We start from the raw sequence: 16419 nt of genomic DNA, 5'->3' as shown, positions 1-16419 counted from the left end.
GGAGCCGTAGCTGAGGCGATCCGCGAGAAGGGCCCGACGCACGTCCAGGGTCACCACCGCGCCCACCGCACCGACACCCCGCCTCGTCCGCCTTCGCCGCGGCCGGCGTCACGCGCAGCAGGTAAGCAGCTTACCTGCCCGCCACCCCCGTGGCCGGGGGCTCGTAAGGCTCACCCTGGTTGATATAGACAGCAGGACGGTGGCCATGGATGTCGGAACCCGCTAAGGAGTGTGTAACAACCCACCTGCCGAATCAACTAGCCCTGAAAATGGATGGCGCTGGAGCGTCGGGCCCATACCCGGGCGTCGCCGGCAGCGAGACGCGCTTGGAGGTGCGCTCAGCGCGGCTCCCATATGATTGCGCACTGGTGTGCGTCTGGGTCGTGACATCGTGGCACGCGAATGTCTGTACTGCATTGGATCAGTCTCCTTTCTTTAACAGGCAAAAGCTTTATAACCTCACTAATGCCTTGCATCGTCTATATTAGATATATAACAACGGGCGGGTGCGGGCGGGTGCGGTTCTGATCAAATGTTACATCGGGTGGATGGCGGATGGTTGACGACTTTCTGATGCGGTTGCGGATGAAATAATTGCCTATCCGCGCATCTCTAATATATATATATATATATATATATATATATATATATATATATATATATATATATATATATATATATATATATATATATATATATATATTTATATTTACAGCCAGGCCCCAGGCCAATTAATTTTTAATTTGTAAATTTTAAGAATTTATCTGAATGTGCATGAGCTATTTCTGTTCAAAATTGTTTTGAAATGTTAAATGTTTAAATATTAACTGTCAGTTTAATTATGAGACGCAATTGTGTCAAAGTCAGGATTTTTTATTTCAAGCTTGAAATGAGAAATTCTTAGTTTAAAAAAGTAGTTTTATACTTGTGAGTGTTGATGACACAGCTTTGCAACACTTGATATTCTAGTTTCAAGCATGATTTACTCAATATAGGTCATCACATCTCAACAAGCTGTAATATCTTACTGAGATCATTTAGGACCAAAACACTTAAAACAAGTAAAACACTCCAACATAAAATCTGCTTAGTGAGAGGAATTATCTTATCAGACAGAAAATAAGCAAATATCACCCTTATTTGAGATATTTCATCTTACTTAGATTTCAGTTTTTGCAGTGTGTGCAGAATATCAAAAGCATTTATTCAGGTAGAAATATCACAGATTACATTACCAAACATCTTTAGCAAGCAAACCATGATTGTAACAATCCATATTTTGTGTTAATAATGCGTGCAACTGGTAACAGGAATACAAATTCTGTATTACTTCGAAATACAAAATCTGACAAGACACCAGAATTTCCCCGTGATTGCCAAAATACGTGTGGCGGTGGGGAAGTGATCAATATGACTTCATCACAATATTTTTTATGATGCATATATTTTTTTTGGAAAAGGCAAAAAAAATGTACACATACATTTAAAACAAATATTTTATTAATAATTATAGTATTAACATATTTTTTTTTCTTACATAATATTTTTTTGCTCCGTTCGTAGAGACGTTGCGTAAATCGTAAATAAAAACAGGAAACAATGATTTGCAAATCCTTTTCAACCTACATTCATTTGAATAGACTGCAAAGACAAGATACTTAACGTTCGAACTGGAAAACTGTTGTTTTTTGCAAATATTAGCTCATTTGGAATTTGATGCCTGCAACATGTTTAAAAAAAAGCTGGCACAAGCGGCAAAAAAGACTGAGAAAGTTGAGGAATGCTCATCAAACACTTACTCGGAACATCCCACAGGTGAACAGGCTATTTGGGAACAGGTGGGTGCCATGATTGGGTATAAAAGCAGCTTCCATGAAATGCTCAGTCATTCACAAACAAGGATGGGGCGAGTGTCACCACTTTGTGAAGAAATGCGTGAGCAATTTGTCGAACAGTTTAAGAACAACATTTCTCAATGAGCTATTGCAAATAATTGAAGGATTTTACCATCTAAGGTCTACAAATAAATAAAGACAACTTCAGATTGTTTTCTTTGTCTTACTTTGGCCAAAAATAAAACAAACACATTCTGAAAATATTACAATAAAAATATAGAAAAAAAAAAACGGGCAGCGGTAAAGTTTAGATCCCTGAAGGAAAGAAGAAAGTGAATGAATGTTTATAACTGAATACATTTACACATGCATAAAAATGTGTTTTGTTTTGTATTGTTATTTTTTTATGAATTAAGTAACGTGTAAGGGGTAAGGAGACGGCGCGACGGCAGAAGGTATAATCCAGGGGGGAGCCCAGGGAAGCGAGGCGCACAACTCGAACCAAGGATGCGAAAGGAATACTGCGGGACGACAAAAGGCAAGTGAGGACGAAGGCAGAAGGAACATGGAGAGCGAGGTACAAGGAGAGGAGTTAGACGGGGCAGCTTACTGGGACCAGAGAACTACGTTCTAGCACTGGATCTCAGGACACTGAGATGGCGTGGAGTCTAATCAGGAACAGGTGCGTTGATCACTGATTGTCTACGGCCCTGCAGGGGCGGAGCGTGTAGGGGCGTGTCCAGGTGGTGCGTGTCCAGGTAGTGCGCTCAGCGGCGCTTGCAGAGGAATGAATGGTGGTATGCGCACGCGCCGTAACAGATGTAACAGGAACAGGATAATGCATACATTTATCATTTGTTTTCAAAACATTTGTTACAAAAAAGTGGGACCCCAAATATTTGCTGTGGGACCCCATTTTTATGACTTCATGGGGTCCCTGGGACCCCATTTTGAAAATTATCGCCAGCACTGATATTACTGATATCACAATATTAGCATACTTGCCAACCTTGAGACCTCCGATTTCGGGGGGTGGGGGGTGGTTGGGGCGGGGGGCGTGGTTGGGGGCGTGGTTAAGAGGGGAGGAGTATATTTACAGCTAGAATTCACCAACTCGAGCATTTCATATATATATATATATATATATATATATATATATATATATATATATATATATATATATATAAATATATATATATATATATATATATATATATATATGTATGAAATACTTGACTTTCAGTGAATTCTAGCTATATATATATATATATTTATTTTATTATATATATAAATAAAAGAAATACTTGAATTTCAGTGTTCATTTATTTACACATATACACACACATAACACTCATCTACTCATTGTTGTACTTGAAAGTACAATGCAATACAATTCCGGGGTAATGGCACCTATCAAATACACAGTAATGAAAACACAGTTGTTTTACTAACTGTACTGTGTGTTATGAGAGTAGAGTATGTGTGTGTGTGTGTGTGGCCCTTTAATAGGTGACAGCATGTGAGGTGAGTGACGTCAGTGAGTGTGTGGGCGAGAGAAGAGAGGGAGCGTAGCGTGAGTGCTGGGAGGGACTAGTTGGTTTCGTGTTGGATTGGCTGTGTGCAAGCAATCAATAAAGCAAGATTTGCAACTAATCGCTGGACTCATTCACCCTAAAGTCGTCCGCTGTGGAGACCCACTGCCGGTAAGGTGAAGGGTGTTGCCCCGAGCATACATCGGCCCTGGAGAAGTGTCTCCCCTGCGCTCTTCGACTACGGTCTCTTCTTCTGCTTCGTCTCCTTGTGTGCGCACACTGGACTCAGGTCCGCATGGAGCTGGAGGGGGCGTGGCCTCCAGTTCCGGCTGAATTCCAGGAGATTTTCGGGAGAAAATTTCTTCCGGGAGGTTTTCGGGAGAGGCGCTGAATTTCGGGAGTCTCCCGGAAAATCCGGGAGGGTTGGCAAGTATGCAATATTATACTAGATCCACGCGACGTCCATTGCACCGGTCGCCCAGGGGTGGGGGGTCCCCACATCTGCGGTCCCCTCCAAGGTTTCTCATTGTCCCATTGGGTTGAGTTTTTCCTTTCCCTGATGTGGGATGTCGTTGTGGCTTGTGCAGCCCTTTGAGACACTCGTGATTTAAGGCTCTATAAGTAAACATTGATTGATTGATTGATTGATGGATGGAGTATTGGTGCGTGCAAAACAGCAGCAGGCACCTGTGGCCCTCCGGCCGGTCCTAGTTCTGCTCGAATATCATCTTGGGGGCCACAGCGGGCCTTGACTTTGACACATAGGTCGTAGAGGTTAAGAGAAAGGATTGTTTTAACGGACATATTTTTGAAGTTTTCAATAAAATATATCCATAACCTTTTTAGTTATGTTTCTAACAGACAAACACACCCTGGAGAAAACAGAACCTCTTTGGTCTGCGTATACTTAAAGTCGCCGCCTTCGTCTGGAGTGTTTCCGAGACGATACTTAAAGCCGGTCAGAAGTTGTAATGTTTTAATAACATTGAATCAACTGGTGGTTTGAATGGATTTGTTATCCATGTTTTAAGTAAGAAATGCACAAGGCGTGTCAGGTTCAAACCATACTTGCCAACCCTCCCGAATTTTCCGGGAGACTCCCGAAATTTAGCGCCTCTCCCGAAAACCTCCCAGGACAAATATTCTCCCGGAAAAACTCCCGATTTTCAGCCGGAGCTGGAGGCCACGCCCCCTCCAGCTCCATGCGGACCTGAGTGAGGACAGCCTTTTTTCACGACGGGAGGACAACAGGGTGACAAGAACTAAATCATCCAGACTAGAGATAAATTGTATTATTATGTTTATCTTACCTAAAAATAATTATATTTATTAATAAAAAAAAAAAAAAAAGAAATACATTTTTACTATATTTTGCTAAAAACATCAAAATTAATTGTATTTTTATTTGTATTTTTTCTGACTCCTTATTACATCCAGCCATAGAATTATACCGGTACATTAAAATAAACATATATGAAATAATTAATTTTAAATTATCATAATAATCCATTTAAAATGACCATATTTAATTATTGAAATAATTGCTTGTTTATTAACAACTTGACCATTTTATTCATTACAATTTGAAGCTCTCAGAAGCCAAGTTATCTTATATTCATGTTATATTTATGCAAGTTTGAAGTATCAATTATCTAAACACAGATTTGTTTGCATATTTTCAGGATGTATATATATATATATATATATATATATATATTAGAGATGCGCGGTTTGCGGACACAACCGCGGAGTCCGCGGATTATCCGCGGTTCGGGCGGTTGAAATAAAAAAAAAATTAGATTTTAAATACATTCAGGCGGGTGGCAGTTAAACCAATTCGGAAATATATATATATAGTTAAATGTTGTTACCCACATACGAAAAACGAGCAGGCACCTGCAGCATATGCCACAACAGAAGAAGAAAAAAAAAAAGAGATGGACACTTTTACGGAGCGGAGAAGGGACGCCTCGCCGGGGTCCGGGACCGAGGCCCCTTCCCCCGAGAGGGCCCCACCGGGAGCCGTAGCTGAGGTGATCCGCGAGAAGGGCCCGACGCACGTCCAGGGTCACCACCGCGCCCACCGCACGACACCCCGCCTCGTCCGCCTTCGCCGCGGCCGGCGTCACGCGCAGCAGGTAAGCAGCTTACCTGCCCGCCACCCCCGTTGCCGGGGGCTCGTAACAGGGGTCACTCCGCGCGCTCCGCCCGCGCAGCTTACCTGCCCGCCACCCCCGTTGCCGGGGGCGCGTAACAGGGGTCACTCCGCGCGCAGTGCGCTCACGAAAGGGGTGGGGCAAGCAGAACTGGCGCTGCGGGATGAACCGAACGCCGGGTTAAAGCGCCCGATGCCGACGCTCATCACACCCCAGAAAAGGTGTGTGTAACAACCCACCTGCCGAATCAACTAGCCCTGAAAATGGATGGCGCTGGAGCGTCGGGCCCATACCCGGCAGGTGCGAGGGACATCGCACCTCCACGCGCTTGGAGGTGCGCTCAGCGCGGCTCCCAGATGATTGCTGCATTGGATCAGTCTCCTTTCTTTAACAGGCAAAAGCTTTATAACCTCACTAATGCCTTGCATCGTCTATATTAGATATATAACAACGGGCGGGTGCGGGCGGGTGCGGTGTTGATTAAATGTTAATTCGGGTGGATGCGGATGGTTGACGACTTTTGTCATGCGGTTGCGGATGAAATAATTGCCTATCCGCGCATCTCTAATATATATATATATATATATATGATTGATTGACAAACACTTCCCCAAAGGCAACACCCTAAGAAAAGTATTCAACAAGAACAACATTAAATTGAGCTACAGCTGTATGAACAATATACGACAAATTATCTCAAACCACAACAAAACAATTGCAAATGAGCCGTCGGCCCCCGGACAGAGCGACCCCAAAACCAACAAAGGCTGCAACTGCCGCAAGAAACCTGATTGCCCTCTCAACGGGGGGTGCTTACAAACATCAGTTGTTTACCAATCTAAGGTAACACGCAAGGACATTAAGACATCCGACACATATGTAGGATTAACCGAGGGAGAGTTTAAAACCAGATGGAACAATCACAAGGCTTCTTTCAGGAACCAAAACCTGCGGAATACCACAGAACTCAGCAAACACATTTGGGACCTCAAAGACAATAATGTTGAATATTCAATAACATGGCAAATTCTTGCATCCAGCACACCTTACAATAGTGGTAATAAAAGATGCAACCTATGCTTGAAAGAGAAACTGTTTATTATTTACCGTCCAGACCTGTCATCCCTCAACAAGCGCAGCGAAATTGTATCAGCATGCCGCCACAGACGGAAACACCTCCTAGGTAACACATGAGCCAATCACCACGCCCCTACGCCAGCCTGTACCCACCCACTCTGTGCCCTATATAATCCATGGTATGTGAATGCTCCCATTAAAATCTCCTGATGATTGAAGGAACCCCCCCTCATGAAACAGGCCTGTAGAGATGAAGTAGTCTTGTGATTTTTTTTCCCCACACATACATATATATATATATATATATATGTATGAAATACTTGGTGAATTCTAGCTGTCAATATACTCCTCCCCTCTTAACCACGCCCCGCTCCACCCCCGACCATGCCCCCACTCCCCACCCCCCACCTCCCGAAATTGGAGGTCTCAAGGTTGGCAAGTATGCCTAACAATCAGTAATCATGATTTCAATATTGATAATAATAATCTTAATTATTACTTTGGTCGTAATTGGCTGCCTTGGTGCCCTAAAGTATGAGCCCTCCTTTAAAGCAACACTTGTCTTGACCTTAAAAAGTACAAATTCGAGGCCTGTAAATAGCAGTTTCAAAATCGTAGCCGAGTCAGGGGCACCTGGAGTAGTGAGTCAGTGAGTCGCCAGACTGGTGGCAAGAGTCTGCGGATGAGCAAAAGCATTTTTTTGAGTCTCGATGCCTCTATCTCGACCCAACTCCAATTTAGTTCTGCTTGCCGGCTCCGTTACCGAAGTATGTGGTGCGTCATCTGAAAGATAAGAGAAAAAGCACAAGCGAGGAGCTCTCAGCGACTATATTTATTATAGCCGTTATGATAAATGCAAGCAATTATTTTCTTCTATTCCGGGCTTAACCTTAAAAAGTGTTGGTAGCGATGCCTCACATGGCGGCATTATGCGTGGGATGCAGCGGCGTGATGTCGTCGCGTGAAGAGGGGCTACGGGGTCACACGATGATACTCGGCTGACCTGTCGTATTGCCATGGTTCGGATCAGGGATTCTCAAACTGTGGTACGTGTACCACTAGTGCAGGGGTCGGCAACCCGCGGCTCCGGAGCCGCATGCGGCTCTTTGATCACTCTGATGCGGCTCAGTAGCTCACTTGCTGAACCCCCCAATTTTCCCGTGAGACTTCTGGATTTCAGTGCCTCTCGCAGAAAACTCCCGGGATTAATATTCACCGATTTTCACCCTTACGGCTATAATAGGGGCGTGCCATGATGGTATAACATTTGGCGCCCTCTAAAATCTGTATTAACAGCGTGTCAGCCCAACACTTGTTATACAATATACATTTTCTGCTTGCACACGTACTTGACAGCAAGGCATACTTGGTCAACAGCCACACAGGTTACACTGACGGTGGTCATATAAAACAACTTTAACACTCTTACTAATAATGCGCCACACTTTGAACCAAAACCAAACAAGAATGACAAACACATTTCGGGAGAACATCTGCACCTTAACACAACATAAACACAACAGCACAAACACCCAGAATCCCATGCAGCCCTGACTCTTCCGGGCTGCATTATACACTCCTGCTACCACCAAACCCCCCCAAACCCTGCTCCCTCACACATGTGGGGTGTATAATGTATCCCGGAAGAGTTAGGGCTGCATGGGATTCTGGGTATTTGTCCTGTTGTGTTTATGTTGTGTTACGGTGCAGATGTTCTCCCGAAATGTTTTTGTCATTCTTGTTTGGTGTGGGTTCACAGTGTGGCGCATTATCAGTAAGAGTGTTCAAGTTTAGTTTTTTTTATAACGCCACCGTCAGTGTAACCTGTGTGGTTGTTGAACAAGTATGCCTTGCTGTCACTACCTCCACATAACGTGTGGTTTAAGCGCCATTCATATAAAACCCGCATGCCGCACCAGTATTTAAATTCCATAGTAAGGTATGGGCAGCGTGTCTGAGACCCCTGTTATATACATAGCACAAAGCAAAAAAAAAACTTTCTATGCAGTGTTATTTCGTTTTAAATTTCAAAACATTTTTGTGGCTCCCATTCAGGCCCGGCCCTAACCAATCTGGCGCCCTAGGCAAGATTTTAGGTGGCGCCCCCCCCCCCCCCCCCCCCCCCCCCCCCCACATCGGCAGTGAAGTGTATATACTCACAAGAAACTGAATAGCTTTGTCTTTGACCTTTTTTTTTTTACTTACAACTATACCTAATATATAAAGGGGTGGAAAAGTGACTATTACCTGCAGGGCAAACATTAGCTAACCAGAAGGCAATAACAATGTAAACAAAAAACACCTGCTTAAAAGATCTAATACAAATGTCCCTGAGGAATGTAAGGTGGGAGTACTGTAATTACCTAACGTTACATTATTATTTTCCATAACAATTTAGCCCCCTCCACAATATTAACACGACGTTAAAATAGAACTAGCTATTTATTGATTAGCAATTGCCGAATCATGTAACATTAGCTTAATGCTAAAAAGCCAGCTATCACATTCTGTAACAGACAAATAATTTCATGTAGGCTAACGTTACCTGCCTGCTACCTCTGTCTTTTCTCGTTTCTCCTCCTCTTCTTTTCCCTTTTTTCTTCCCTGGGCACCTGACAGTTTTGGCCGTTTTGACATCTTGTGTTGATTTTTTGATGTGGTGACGTCCAAAAAGAGTCATGATATGGGAAAGGAGGGGGCGCACCGTGCGGGGGGAGGGGGTAGGGGGCGTAATGTTGTAACAAATAATATTTCTATTAAATAGGCTTTACTTTGCATTTTAATTAACGTGGGATTATTTTTTGTATTTAGAAATAATAGTACCAACTTTTTTTTTTCTCCAACATTTGTGGCACTGGCGTGGCGCCCCCTGATGGACGGCGCCCTTAGCATTTGCCTATACGGCCTATGCCACGGGCCGGCCCTGCTCCCATTGTTATCTTTAATTTGTGAAACTGGTCAAAATGGCTCTTTGACTGGTAAAGGTTGCCGACCCCTGGACTAGACGTATAAGATTTCATGGGATTTAGCGATTAGGACTTGACAGATTGTTTGGTAAACGTATAGCATGTTCTATATGTTATAGTTATTTGAATGACTCTTACCATAATATGTTACGTTAACATACCAGTTGGTTATTTATGCCTCATATAACGTACACTTATTCAGCCTGTTGTTCACTATCCTTTATTTATTTTAAATTGCCTTTCAAATGTCTATTCTTGCTGTTGGCTTTTATCAAATACATTTCCCCCAAAAATGCGACTTATACTCCAGTGCGACTTATACAGGTAAAAGCCAGTAAATTAGAATATTTTGAAAAACTTGATTTATTTCAGTAATTGCATTCAAAAGGTGTAACTTGTACATTATATTTATTCATTGCACACAGACTGATGCATTCAAATGTTTATTTCATTTAATTTTGATGATTTGAAGTGGCAACAAATGAAAATCCAAAATTCCGTGTGTCACAAAATTAGAATATTACTTAAGACTAATACAAAAAAGGGATTTTTAGAAATGTTGGCCAACTGAAAAGTATGAAAATGAAAAATATGAGCATGTACAATACTCAATACTTGGTTGGAGCTCCTTTTGCCTCAATTACTGCGTTAATGCGGCGTGGCATGGAGTCGATTAGTTTCTGGCACTGCTCAGGTGTTATGAGAGCCCAGGTTGCTCTGAGAGTGGCCTTCAACTCTTCTGCGTTTTTGGGTCTGGCATTCTGCATCTTCCTTTTCACAATACCCCACAGATTTTCTATGGGGCTAAGGTCAGGGGAGTTGGCGGGCCAATTTAGAACAGAAATACCATGGTCCGTAAACCAGGCACGGGTAGATTTTGCGCTGTGTGCAGGCGCCAAGTCCTGTTGGAACTTGAAATCTCCATCTCCATAGAGCAGGTCAGCAGCAGGAAGCATGAAGTGCTCTAAAACTTGCTGGTAGACGGCTGCGTTGACCCTGGATCTCAGGAAACAGAGTGGACCGACACCAGCATATGACATGGCACCCCAAACCATCACTGATGGTGGAAACTTTACACTAGACTTCAGGCAACGTGGATCCTGTGCCTCTCCTGTCTTCCTCCAGACTCTGGGACCTCGATTTCCAAAGGAAATGCAAAATGTGCATGGTTGGGTGATGGTTTGGGGTGCCATGTCATCTGCTGGTGTCGGTCCACTCTGTTTCCTGAGATCCAGGGTCAACGCAGCCGTCTACCAGCAAGTTTTAGAGCACTTCATGCTTCCTGCTGCTGACCTTCTCTATGGAGATGGAGATTTCAAGTTCCAACAGGACTTGGCGCCTGCACACAGCGCAAAATCTACCCGTGCCTGGTTTACGGACCATGGTATTTCTGTTCTAAATTGGCCCGCCAACTCCCCTGACCTTAGCCCCATAGAAAATCTGTGGGGTATTGTGAAAAGGGAGATGCAGAATGCCAGACCCAAAAACGCAGAAGAGTTGAAGGCCACTATCAGAGCAACCTGGGCTCTCATAACACCTGAGCAGTGCCAGAAACTCATCGACTCCATGCCACGCCGCATTAACGCAGTAATTGAGGCAAAAGGAGCTCCAACCAAGTATTGAGTATTGTACATGCTCATATTTTTCATTTTCATACTTTTCAGTTGGCCAACATTTCTAAAAATCCCTTTTTTGTATTAGCCTTAAGTAATATTCTAATTTTGTGACACACGGAATTTTGGATTTTCATTTGTTGCCACTTCAAATCATCAAAATTAAATGAAATAAACATTTGAATGCATCAGTCTGTGTGCAATGAATAAATATAATGTACAAGTTACACCTTTTGAATGCAATTACTGAAATAAATCAAGTTTTTCAAAATATTCTAATTTACTGGCTTTTACCTGTATATGTTTTTTTCCTTCTTTATTATGCATTTTCGGCCGGTGCGACTTATACTCCGAAAAAATACGGTACATTGCAGTGGTCTACAACTGTGCAGTTGTAGTTTCGAGTCGGTTTAGCAGAGCTCACGGGATTGACCCTCCATCTTTTCTCTCTGGCAGGGATCTGCAGCCGGAGGGGGACGCTCAGAGGACGAGGAGCCTCCCCGCTGCAAGCTGAGAGATGACGACAGGCAACGGAGACACCCCTCCACCCGTCCTCCCCCTCCCCCCCCCAAGTGAATGGCCGCGCGCGCCGCTCTCTCTCGCGTCGCCGCTCACTTAAAAGGCGGCCCGGGTGCGCGCCAAGTCACAAGCGTGCCTCCAGAGAGGCAGAGCGCGCCACCCTCTGCTTGGACACTTTTTTTTTTCCTCCCCCCCCCCTTTCATCGGGAGGGATGAACGCCGAGTGCCGCTGAGGAGCGCAGGAGTTTGACACCCAAGTTTGTTTGTTTTTTCCTTTTTTGTGCACCGCGTTTGGCGCGTCCGCCATCCAAGCCTCGTCGTTCTCGGGGGGTGAGTTGTTGTTTTTTGTTGTTGTTGTTGTTGTTGTTGTTTTGCATCTTGTTTCTGCGCCAAATGCATGCTGTAGACGTGCACGCTGCCAACTGCTGCACCTCCACAGTCTTTATTTTTAGCAGCAAAAAGTGCCTCTGGAACTTGTTGCTGCTGTGTGAAATGATCCTTCTTTATTTGACAATTAATTTTATTTCTGTACATAGCAACTTTTCAAACGCAATTTGGGAAACAAAATCAAATCAAATCAGAGTAATTATTATAAAAAAAACTGTCTATTTCAGCTTCCAGTCATACATTTAGTCCAATAGCTCTTGTATGTCAATTTTAGGACCAAAATAAGTACATTAAATTATGGGAAAACGAGTTGGGAATTGGTTGTGCTTTGAGTGTCTTTTTTTACACCAAATGCACATTATTTGTAAAAAATCATTATGTAAGGAAATGATACATATAATGCATGATGATGAGCCAAGGAGACGTCAAGAGGAATCGTCAAGCAAAAAGCTTTATTTTGTTTCAGCGAGCCTCGGAATAGAACTGCAGCTCTATAGGAGAAGAAGTGCCAAATCTCTTCATTCTGCTGTCCGGTCGGAACACCGTGTTTAAATACCATTTCATGTACACCTCCTCTCCTTGTGGGTCAAATCTTGGTGCATACCACTCAGTTTATGTACTTAACTAGTCAACCTGTGATCCATTTGGGTCCGGTGACCTCCTAACTTTATCCTCTGTCCCTCTTGTGTGGACCTTCTTCCGGAGGTTCCTAAGGTCTTTAATAGAGATGTCCGATAATGGCTTTTTTGCCGATATTCCGATATCGTCCAACTCTTAATGTCATGGAATTAACACATTAGTATGCCTAATTTTGTTGTGACGCCCCGCTGGATGCATTAAACAATGTAACAAGGTTTTCCAAAATAAATCAACTCAAGTTATGGGGAAAAAAAATGCCAACATGGCACTGTCATATTTATTATTGAAGTCACAAAGTGCATTATTTTTTTTTATTAACATGCCTCAAAACAGCAGCTTGGAATTTGGGACATGCTCTCTCTAAGAGGTACTTTAACTTAGGTGTACACTTTGGCCACACCAGCAGCAAACCTGTCCCAAACCTGACTAAATAACAAGTTCAACGTTTTATTAATTTGTCTAATATAACATATTGTTTTTCATGAGCTGTGTACTAGTATTGTATGTCTGGGTGGGGGTCCTGCTTTGGAAATCATTTTTTACCCCTTTCCGATATCGCATTTAGTTCCCCACTAAAACATTCACATGTTGCACAATGAGATGTAAACATGGGATCATGTTTACATTCCTGTAACTTTCTGTTTGGAAAATATATCTTTATTAGTGTTTCTTTCATAGAATAACATTTCATGATTAATATTTATATAAGATTAAATTAAGGAAAAAAAATAATCACTAAAGAAGGGTTCGGTGAATGCGCATATGAAACTAGTGGGGTTCAGTACGGTTAAGAACCATTGCCCTAGCGCAGGCCTGGGCAATTATTTTAACTCGAGGGGTAAAATTTAGAGAAAAAGATATGTCTGGGGGCCGGTATATCTATTTTTTAGGAACACTAATACAAAACCTCACAATAATGTCTGATTGAATGCTAAAAAAGTTATGACAGACTGCTTAAAAAAAAAACCAGAATGGTATGTTCCCTTTTTTTCCTGAATGAGACACGCAGAATGTACATGAAAATAAAGAATGCGGGATTTACAATATTAACTATGAACGATAAAACACTGAATATTGACAACCTGTCATGCAAAAGCGCAGATTCCAACCATTGAAATACTTTGTATAGTTCAATACTTACGGTCATTAGAAAACGTCACTACACATCATAATGGCAGCTACAGTCTAAAAAAATATATCTGATTTTTAGGAACACTAATACAAAACCTCACAATAATGTCTGATTGAATGCTAAAACGTTATGACAGACCGCCTTAAAAAAACAGAATGGAATTTTAATTTTTTTTTTACTGAATGAGACCCAGAATGTACATGAAAATAAAGAACGTGGGATTTACAACATTAACTATTAACGATAAAACACTGAACATATATTACAATCAAGTGAAATGCAACAAAAATGCAAAAAAACACAGCGAAATATGAACGCGAAGTAGGGGGAAATGTATATTGTAGCGACCCGGAAGAGTTAGTGCTGCAAGGGCTTCTGGGTATTTGTTCTGTTGTGTTTATGTTGTGTTACGGTGCGGATGTTCTCCCGAAATGTGTTTGTCATTCTTGTTTGGTGTGGGTTCACAGTGTGGTGCATATTTGTAGCCGTGTTAAAGTTGTTTATACGGCCACCCTCAGTGTGACCTGTATGGCTGTTGACCAAGTATACATTGCATTCACCTGTGTGTGTGAAAAGCCGTAGATATTATGTGACTGGGCCGGCACGCAAAGGAAGTGCCTTTAAGGTTTATTGGCGCTCTGTACTTCTCCCTACGTCCGTGTACACAGGCCCGGCCCTAACCAATCTGGCGCCCTAGGCAAGATTTTAGGTGGCGCCCCCCCCACATCGGCAGTGAAGTGTATATACTCACAAGAAACCGAATAGCTTTGTCTTTGACCTTTTTTTTTTTTACTTACAACTATACCTAATATATAAAGGGGTGGAAAAGTGACTATTACCTGCAGGGCAAACATTAGCTAACCAGAAGGCAATAACAATGTAAACAAAAAACACCTGCTTAAAAGATCTAATACAAATGTCCCTGAGGAATGTAAGGTGGGAGTACTGTAATTACCTAACGTTACATTATTATTTTCCATGACAATTTAGCCCCCTCCACAATATTAACCCGACGTTAAAACAGAACTAGCTATTTATTGATTAGCAATTGCCGAATCATGTAACCTTAGCTTAATGCTAAAAAGCCAGGTTACTATCACATTCTGTAACAGACAAATAATTTCATGTAGGCTAACGTGTACCTACCTGCTACCTCTGTCTTTTCTCGTTTCTCCTCCTCTTCTTTTCTCTTTTTTTTCCCTATGGCACCTGACAGTTTTGGCCGTTTTGACATCTTGTGTTGATTTTTTGATGTGGTGACGTCCAAAAAGAGTCATGATACGGGAAGGGAGGGGGCGTAATGTTGTAACAAATAATATTTCTATTAAATAGGCTTTACTTTGCATTTTAATTAACGTGGGATGATTTTTTGTATTTAGAAATAATAGTACCAACTTTTTTTTATTTTTATTTTTATTTTTTTTTCTCCAACATTTGTGGCACTGGCATGGCGCCCCCTGATGGACGGCGCCCTTAGCATTTGCCTATACGGCCTATGCCACGGGCCGGCCCTGCGTGTACACAAGTCATACATTTTACTTTTTTAAAAACCGATACCGATCATTTTGAAACCGATGCCGATAATTTCCGATTATTGCATTTTAAAGCATTTATCGGACATCTTTAGTCTTTAATCCTCCTCTTAAACCTGACACTCACATTCTTATGGGATTCCCAATTTCTGGGGAGCTCTCTGCACTTTGGTAGAAGACTGCCTTTAAAAGGATTATGTGACCAAATGCAAACACGTGCTACTTCCAATCATATCAGAAAATTATACATGATATCATTAACCACAATAGCTTTTTTTTTTGTTTGTTTTTTGGTCTGCTTGACTGGCCAGTCCTCTTTATATGCATGCGTGAATATGCATCGCTTCTAAGTGCATATCAACTGTGACATGTCGCCACTTTCGCAACAGTACAGTCGAATTGGTCAAATGAGCCTCATATGTATGTACTGTATATTTACATATATGGCCATTGGAAAAAAAAAAAAAAGGCTTTATTTCGTTCCATTTCCATGGTGACGCTCGAAACACTATTCCCCATCAATATTCACATCATTCATTGGTCATCTCTCACCTCAGTGGGGTGCATTCACACAGAGGGGGAAGGAATAAAGTTATTCCTGTGCCTTAGGACACTTGAGTCGTCGACGAAAGGGAGCCGCTCGCACCTTCCCCCCCCCACTCAGTTTATGTACTTAACTAGTCAACCTGTGATCCATTTGGGTCCGGTGACCTCCAAACTTTATCCTCTGTCCCTTTTGTGTGGACTAGAGATGCGCGGTTTGCGGACACAACCGCGGAGTCCGCGGATTATCCGCGGATCGGGCGGATGAAATTAAAAAAACTAAGATTTTATCCGCTCGCGGGTCGGGTCGGGCGGATTAATTTTTTTTTTTTTTTTTTTTTTTTGCGGGTGGCAGTTAAACCAATTGGGAAATATATATACATAGTTAAATGTTGTTACCCACATACGAAAAACGAGCAGGCACCTGCTGCATATGCCACAACAGAAGGAAAAAAAAAGAAAAGAGATGGACACTTTTACGGAGCGGA

The 16419-nt window shown here is 42.4% G+C and overlaps 1 long non-coding RNA gene across 1 annotated transcript in view; it reads left to right on the top strand.

Annotated features, from left to right (window-relative positions):
- LOC133575342 (uncharacterized) overlaps positions 1-11743 on the top strand; it is a 41360-nt gene extending 29617 nt beyond the window's left edge. The window contains exon 4 of the long non-coding RNA XR_009811486.1: positions 11636-11743. This is a non-coding gene — a long non-coding RNA (uncharacterized lncRNA). The remainder of the gene's footprint in view (positions 1-11635) is intronic.
- Positions 11744-16419: the final 4676 nt, after the last annotated feature.

This window comes from Nerophis lumbriciformis, linkage group LG03 (genome assembly GCF_033978685.3).
Source record: "Nerophis lumbriciformis linkage group LG03, RoL_Nlum_v2.1, whole genome shotgun sequence".
Classification (NCBI taxonomy): domain Eukaryota; kingdom Metazoa; phylum Chordata; class Actinopteri; order Syngnathiformes; family Syngnathidae; genus Nerophis; species Nerophis lumbriciformis.
The sequence above is the reverse complement of the archived record's forward strand: the minus strand, read 5'-3'. Positions and strand labels throughout refer to the sequence as shown.